The sequence below is a fragment of the Serinus canaria genome, chromosome 5, assembly GCF_022539315.1.
Source record: "Serinus canaria isolate serCan28SL12 chromosome 5, serCan2020, whole genome shotgun sequence".
Lineage (NCBI taxonomy): Eukaryota > Metazoa > Chordata > Aves > Passeriformes > Fringillidae > Serinus > Serinus canaria.
Window position 1 is genome coordinate 15,854,409 of NC_066319.1, and position 8,384 is coordinate 15,862,792.

The 8,384-nt window shown below is 50.0% G+C and overlaps 1 long non-coding RNA gene across 1 annotated transcript; it reads right to left on the reverse strand.

The window, feature by feature from the left end:
• Window positions 1–498: 498 nt before the first annotated feature.
• On the reverse strand, window positions 499–5,868 carry LOC127059723 (uncharacterized). The gene is made up of 3 exons (XR_007777816.1): window positions 5,729–5,868; window positions 1,052–1,086; window positions 499–532 (listed from the first exon to the last, which is right to left on the reverse strand). It is a non-coding gene; the product is annotated as an uncharacterized LOC127059723 (long non-coding RNA).
• Between the last annotated feature and the right edge of the window lie 2,516 nt (window positions 5,869–8,384).

Sequence of the window (8,384 nt, forward strand, 5' to 3'; positions counted from 1 at the left end):
CTTGCAAACCAGCACGTCAAATAACAGATTAAATTACTTTGAAAATAAAGAAGGGGGAAGAAGATAATCAAGTATTGGATTTTTCCTTGGGCAATGGAAACTCAAGGTTAGACGTGCATTAGAAGGGAAAAGGTAGCACAGAGGGCCTCTGACTATAAGAAAAATGTCTATTTATATTGCTTATAAACATTGTGGGGATTTATGTTCTAAAACCAGAATAGATTACCCATACAGAAGCTTCAAAATAAATTGCCAGCAGATGGCAGTGCCCTTACAAAAAACTAGCAGCGTCCCCTCCCACCAGGGCATCAGTTTGGGGCTGAAACCCCACGGGCTGCCTGCAGCACGGACACGGCCAGGGTGCTACAGGTATTGCAAAAAACCCCAGAAGCTGGTGACAGTCAGACAGACAGAAGCACAAAAAAGAAACTTCAGATTTGTCTAACCATACCAGCTGACACAGCCAGCAAATGTTGCAGGCTTGCACAGAAGCAATTACAGACAGATTTAAGACTTACCCTCTCCTTGTTCCCTGTGAGAGAGGAAAAAAGGATATTGAAAGGAGGTAAGTATTTCTCCCACTCTGTACAGATGCCAAGCTTTAAACCATACACTGAAGCAACCCAATGCAGTGTTGCCTAAATTCTGTTGTCTGCAGGTCTGTCCACGATTCCTCTGATCCCATGACTGCCCTAAATCTCCCCTCTGTACTACTGATGCAAAAATGTCAAATGATCCCATTGGGTTGGGTCATGCTACTCTGGATTTGTTAAACCAAGGCAGAAACCACTGCAGTGTGGGTTCTACTGCCCCTCCTCCAGGTGCAGTGCCACAGCCACAGAGGGCGGGCTGAGAGGGGTGGAGGTGTTTGGGGGATGTCCTCTGTTGGACAGGGAGGGGTCTTTGATGCTCTAAGTCAAGATGCTCCTTCTCCACTGCCTCAGGGGGCTTCAGGCTGAGCACAGAGCAGCACCCTGCAGGGATGCCCTGGCTCTGCTGTGTGGAGCCAAGCTGAGCAGATAAAAAGGCAGACAACTTTCTCTTTACTTACACTTCCTCGGTATCAGACATGTTGGCAATTAGTTTCTAGACAAAAGAGAAGAAAAGGAAAACAAACAAGAAAAAGAAGAAAAAAGGCGTTATTAGTGAGTGCACTTGATAAAAAACACCAAGGCAGAAGCAGATGGATTGACATTTGAGGACAAAAAAAGCCAAGCACCTGCTTTCCCACACACCAACCAGCTCCCCACCAACACTGACATTTTGGGAGAAGCACAAACCTTTGCCACCCATGTCAGAGGACAAAGAGAAAAAGATCATCTGGAAAGATATATCCCATCAGTTCAGCTGCTTCCCACAGGCAGACCCAGGGGCTGCCCAGTCCCAACTTTGAATTACAAAATCCCCAGAGCTCAGGGAGACAGGCAAGGCCAGGGTGTCCTCCTGCACCCATCTGACATTTCCATCGCTCCAGAAAGAGCAGAGTAATTTTTCCTTCTTTTGTGCCACCACGGGTGGGAAGGTGCCAGCTCCAAAGCCTCAGTCAGTTACAAAAATAACTGAAACTACCAATAAACCTATAGAAAAGTACTTATTTGTCAGCACCCAAAAGTGTGTCTGGTTTATACAACTGATGAGTGAGCAAACAATAATTTGATGATTAGTTTAAGATGAAAACCAGCCACATGCCTTGTTAGGCAGTTCCCATAGATATAACCATTTCTGTGTACAGCAGCACTGGCTTTCCTAACAGCATCAGCTGCCCTGAGGCCAGGGGAGAAGATGAGGAAAGGCCCCCAAAACTTTCTCCAAATCCACAGCAGATCTTAAATTAGAAAGCCAGACTTCTCCTTGCTGGCCCAAATCCTGACTTTCATGACTTCATTATTCAGCTGATATATGAGAGATGTCTTGAAGGAGCAGGTGGGCTGACTTAGGTTCAAAAGGAACAACTGCAGCTCAGCAGCTTTCTATTTCAGAGGAAGGCAGTAATCCCCCAGGCTCCAACCCTGCCCTATAAGGGATTCTCTCCATTCCCCAGCAATGACCTTGGGCACTATACGTTAACATCAACAGGATTTAAAACCCCCATGTTGCAAGGAGAGATAAACAGCCAAGATTTTTTCTTCCAGTTCCTCATTTATTCTCTTTCAGAAACCCAGCATTGCCCTGGAAGTAGTGCTAGCAGTGTCTGTATTATGACCTGACCTGTGGTGCTGGATGGGAAGGGCAATCTACCAGCAGGTCACATGAGATTTGGGTTCAGGGGTCTCTTGGTCCCAGGCTGCTTTTAACTTCATAGCTGGGTTTGCAACAGCCATCCCAAGGATGACTCTGGGGACTCTACCAGGCAGAGGGAACAGGGAGAATTTTGTGTTTTAGCTTTTAAAAGTCTTTTCTGCTCACCAATTTACACTGCTTCTTCTGTTAATTATGAATGCTACAACACTGCTGGTCTCTCTTCTCCTGGTCTTTTCAGTCTAGATTTCATAAAATCTTCAGGATGAAGATTTGCACATGCTATCTCCTCAGTGGCTAGCATGCTAGCAGTCTCATTTCAGCCTTCAAAAATTATTCAAGCTATTAGTAGTAATGCTTGACAGCATGTTGGTTTAAGCAACAGGACAGCAGAGCTTCTCCAGGCAAAAGCCTGCAGAGGGAACCTGCCTAATGCCCAGCTGTTGGCTCCTTCCAAAATACATGTTCTGTAAAGACGCAGGGCAATGGCCAATCCTCCCATGGATTAAGCCTTTATAAATGCAGCTTTCCTTCTTCCCAAGGTGGAGGATTAAAAAAAAATAAAAATAAGAGGACTTTTAGAAGGCTGTGGGCTGAAGTCCTCTCTCATTCTAGTAAGAAGAGTAATACCACTAAATGGTGAAGAAATCAGCTTGAGAACCCTCTGTGTGCAGACAGAGAGTGTCTGCTCAGTGCAGGGCAGGCACGTAGCGCAGTGCACGCTGTTCTTTCCAAGGCAATTGAAGTCAATGGGAGCCTTTGCAATCAGGCTTTCCATTAGCAGTTATTGGAATGAGCTCATCTCGTCTCCAATTTAGCTCTAAGGACATCTTGCTGAGAGTTGTCACACTGGCTGTTCCCCTGCCCCCTTCCATATTTGTTAATCCAAGCGCTGCAAATGCGAATGGGATTTTGCATGGCATCTGTCCGTGTGCTATAAAAGCAAAGGGAGAATGCCAGCATCCCTAACACCATAAGACCCCAACCCTGAGGGGATTTCTTGGCCTCAGATAAGATGAATTAATAACAAGTGCATTGGCAGACTCTGTACAAAGATGAGCCAGATGCAGGAACCCATAGGTGAGGGCAGGGGGGACAAAAAAATCCAAGGGAAGATCACTGATTTCAGCCTTGCAAGGGCCAAACATTTAACCAGGTATGGTCCCTCTGTCAGGAGAAGCTAGCATTTAAGGCAGTACCTGACTGCCAGTATCCTGGCTGGAAAGATAAAAAGGTTTAGCTTCAAGAAGAGCAAGGTGTCTGTCCACTTCATGGCATTCAAAAGCCATCTGGTCCCTTAAAGCCAGGGGCAAAATGCAGACTGGCACAGCTACAGCCACCAAAGACTAGAAAGGCTCTTTGATGCCCAGCACTACCCACATACCCATCAAAGCAGCCAGGAAAATTGGACTATATTTACATCCAAAAGGCAATAAAGAAAGCAATCTGTTAAGAGCGGCAGTTTTTGCAGTTAGGATTAAGTTTGCCCGAAGGCAATGGAAAGTCTCCAGCTGGCTCGGGATTAGCCTTTGGTGGAAATTACTTTACACACAGCAAATGCAGCCCAGGATTAAGGCTGTTAGCACCTTCAGGCAATAATTGGCCTTTGTTTGTATAGTGGCAGAAAAATGGATTCTGGTCTTGACTGAGGTTTAAGGATGTAATAAAATCAATTAGTTAATACTGCCCACCCTTTGGAAGGAAATCAAAACACATGGGAAAGTTTCACCAGGCAGAAAACTTCCTGCCTGCTCCCACCCCTTAAAGGTGAAAGCAAAGGTTATTCTGCATTTTGCTGAAGCCAAGCAGGTCACTGGAAGGACAAATACACCAATCCTTAGCCCCAGGTGGGCAGGAATACCATGTCCCTTTTGGCCCCAAATGCTCCTGGCCTCAGCTGAAAGAGCAGAGCCAGCACATCCCAAGAAGCCTCTTAGCAGCTGAGAATGCACCCGGGAGGGGGAATGAGCTGCCTTGCACCTCCAGGCCATCCCTGGAAATAACCCACCCATCAATCATCCCCTCCCCAAGCCAGGCCATACAAGGTAGGCAAGGTGGCAAGAGCCACATGGAAAGGGGGCAGCACAGAAGTGGCCATGCATGGGCAATAGGACCTGGCAGGGACAGCTCTGGGGCAAGGGCTGGGGCTATGATCCACCAAGCACCACACGGCCACTCTTCCCAGCAGCAGCCACTGCAAACCCACTGCATGGATTTTTTTAATATACATACTTATATATAATACCTATCTCTTTTGATATGATATCTAGTAAATATATAAACATGTGCATACACTTCTCTCTAATGCTGGAGTAGCGAGACTCCAGCACTGCTGCAGGGTCATAGCAAAATCCCAACTCCCTGTCCCAAAATGTACCCTTTATCTTGGTCTGCAGGGTAGTATGAGTTGTCTGATCCCTGCAAGGAGTTTTCTAGGGATAACAAAGCCAAAACAGAGAACAAAAAGCCAATGACTGTGCCCAGCTTACATCCCCTGCCTTCCCCTGGTCTTGGAATCACCAAGGTAGGAAAAGACCTGCAAGATCTTCCAGTCCAACCATGCACCAGGCACTCCCACTGTAACCCCTAAAGCACTCAACCAGGTACCTCTTGAACATCTCAGGGACCCCAACACCTCCCTGAGTCTTGCCCCCCTGAGGGATGGCTGCCTGCCCTGGCAGTCACCTAAAGCCTCACTGGAGCTCCCCTCCATCAGCAGCACAGCTCCCACCCAAATTGCTGGCCCCAGAGCCACCTGTGCTGGTGTCCCTCCTACCCTTGTAGAATACCCACCACCTGACAGCAAGAAGTGAATCCAAGAAATATAAATATTCTCATGGAAAACTTTTCACTCTCACAGAAAATGAGAAAATTGAGAGAGAAATTCCTTGTGTGTGCGGAGGGGCAGGAGGAGGGGGTTAAATTCAGAGTGGTGATGGGATACTCTCCATGTTCATGACTTCAAACTCTTTCACTTTGCTAGCCTGACCATGCAAAGCTCACAATTTTCTCAATTCCTGTGGGAGGGGACTGTTTTCCATGGCCCTATTTTTTTCCCCAGATCATCCTCTGGACCTACAGCCCTCTTCATCCACAGAAGCTCCCTGATAGTCTGCTCTTCATGCCTCCTGCCTCAGCCATCCATTTCTCCAGGTGACAGGGCAGGGAAGGTCAGCACTTTCTTCCTGCTGCTTGAGGGAACTTTCCCTGATTGCCCCAAGAGACAGCAATTTCCAGTCCCAAATCTTGGTTTGGAAGGATCTATTGTCCCACTACTAATCCTTGAGACTTCAAAGCACCCAAACCTCCATGGGTGACGTGAGACTTGTGAGATGCCCAACTAAAGCTCAGACCTTCAAGTGCCTTTTCCTCAGGGTCCTGCATCAGATCCCAGATCCTGTGGATCCCAACCCTCCCCTGGTGCTTCTCCATTCAAACCAAGGCTCATCCCTTCTGTAGTGTTGCCCCCCTTGCCAGAGATCCCACTTACCTAGAAGGAGTGGAGAGAAGCACCAAGCTCCTGTCAGAGGGGACGGGCAGGCTGGGATCTGCGAGCGTCCCAAGGTGATGCAGCTCTCAACTTATGGTGACATTTGATCGTCTGGAAGAGCTGATTGGCCCCAGGCTCCCTGTGCTGGGCAGGGAAGGGAGCAGGGATGGGCGGGGAAGGGGTGAAATGGAGGGGGAAGCAAGGGAAGGGGAAAAAAAAGGTCATACCATGTATAGGAGCAGCTGGAGGAATTGCACAGATGATGCTAAGATGGGAGGGACATGTTTGGAGAAAAAAACCTCCAGGGCTTATGTTTCTATATTTACAGCCAGGCAGGCAGGGCTCAGAGAGGGGTATCTGAGGCAAAGGCACCACAGAAACAAATTGGGGGGGCTCCCATAGCTCTGTGGTGCATGATCACTGCTAAAAACCTGGATGTGGCAGCCTGGATCTCACAGTCTCAACACACAGCAGCAACCTCCACTCTCCCCCTGGGCAGGGCATCTTCCCAGCTGCCCTTCCACATGCAAAGGGGTTTGGCTGTGCTGCAGGGTGAGAGCTTTGGGAAGGCCTGTGGATCTTCCACATCCTAGGCTCCTGGAAACCAGCAGTCACGGGCGCACAAGAAGGCAGAGGCACTTGGCACATGTGTTGCCTTAAGTGCACCTGTGTGTGAGTGCTGTGTGGCTCACACCCACCTCTCTCTGACACTGCTGGAACTCTGCCATGCACTGGGGCTGGAAGGGACCTGGAACAAAAAGCGAGAGGGCAGGAATGCAGCAAAAGAGCTCATAAGCCTTTCTTAGCATGACAGGAAAGCATTATTTAAGTATGGACTTCTTAGGGAAGGCCACCCCAGGTGGCTGGAGCTGGGGAGCCTGGAGTGGTTTTGCTGCCAGAGCACTCCCCACAGTTGCCTGACTATTCCAGCAGAGGATTGCAGTGCCTCGCACAACCCTCTGGTTCAGGGTTTCCATTTCACTAACTATCCCAGGCTTCAGCTTCCCGTCCCCTCCCTCCTGCCCCTCTCCCTTGGCAGGGCTCCCCAGCAACAGAGCGTGTGCCCTCCTGTGTGCCTGGCAGCTCCAGCACCCCCTTCCTCCCCGCCTGCAGGAGCAGAGAAGTTGTTCAGGAGCTGTGGGGCAGGTGATATTTTTGGCTCAGGTCACAGATTGATTCCTGCCCACTCTTTCCCTGCTGCTTGCAAGAAAGGGTCCCCAGCTGAGGATGTAGAGACAAGCTTTCAAAGCCGTGGAGTGGGAGCACAGTGCTGCAGCCTCCCAGTCACCAGGTAACATGCACGAGCTACAATCTCCCATCCAACTTGCCTTTTCCAGCTCTCCTGCAGCTTATCCCCTCTCCCCCCTCCAGCCAATGCTTTTGTTATTCCTCAGGTGGGAGGGGGGCAGTGCATCCATCCTCAGCGCCCCGGCTCCGTTGGGAGTTTGCCGGGTGGGGTGGGGAGATGGGTGGGCACCCTGTGCTGCTGAGGAGAGCAGCAGCTGCACGGGAACACATGGCCAGACCTGGTATCATCCCCTGCACACCCCCTGCAGCTCTGCCCAAAGCACTAACACAGTAAAGAAGCTTTCACGCTGGGCTTTCAGAACCACTGAGCAGTTTTGCTGTCTTCTAGTGGCTCCTCTCCCTCAAGCTCTCCACCAGCTGGGCATGCCTCCAAGAAATACCATATTTGCCCAAACTAGCAGCAGAGTGGGGATGCATGGGAGGAGAGGCTCCCAGCTGTTTCTCTTTCCATGCCTGTGGTGGGTCCAGTTTGGCAATGGCCTTCACCAGCCCCCTGTGCCAGCCTGCCAGCTATAGCCTGTCCCTGCTGAACTCAGGCCTGTCACACCAAGGACCGGGTCAATCAGCTCAAAAGAAAGCGTGTGTGCATGTGTGTGTGTGCCCAAGTGCATGCAGAGCCTGGGCTGACAGCAGGGTGCTTCCCAGCAGATGTGGGCTGAGTGCTCCCGTGGGCCCATGTGCTGCCAGCCATTTGGCAGAAGCACTGTGAGCATCTTGCAGGGCTGCACAGCCTCCACCAGAGTGGTGCTGCTGTAGGCAGAGGAGCCCTCACATCACTCAGGTTTCACTCTGAGCATCCTGACAAACGTGCAGCTGGTACAAGCAAAGGGAAGGGCAGGTAATCAGACCCGTCTGCTGCAGCTCCATTTGCAAATGGATGAGAAACAAACATTGCTGCCTGCAGGATCCACTCAGTTCCTGCACTCAGCTCAGTTCCTGCCAAGCAACAGCTCCAGACATCCATCCTTAGATCAGGTGTCATGTCCATGCTCTGTCCTCCCCATCACCATACCCTGGGAGCATGGCCTTTCTGCTCAGTGCTGTCCCAAAGGACATCTGTGCAGCCCATGGGCTGCCTCTGTCAGAACTCATGTCCATGTCATGCATCTCCTTTCCAGTCCCAGCATGATCTGGATCCCTCCTCCCATGGGGCAGAGGGTACCTTCTCCATCCCTCAGTCAAGAGGGCTTCTCTGATGCACACCTCTTACATTTGCTCTGCTGACACCTGGTTCACGACCAAGGCTCGTTCCCCACAGCCCAATTTGTGTTTGTCCTTCCTTCCCTTTGTGGGTCTCTCTATCCAGTTTAGCATGTAACTACAGGCCTCTCCAACATTTGTTTCTTAG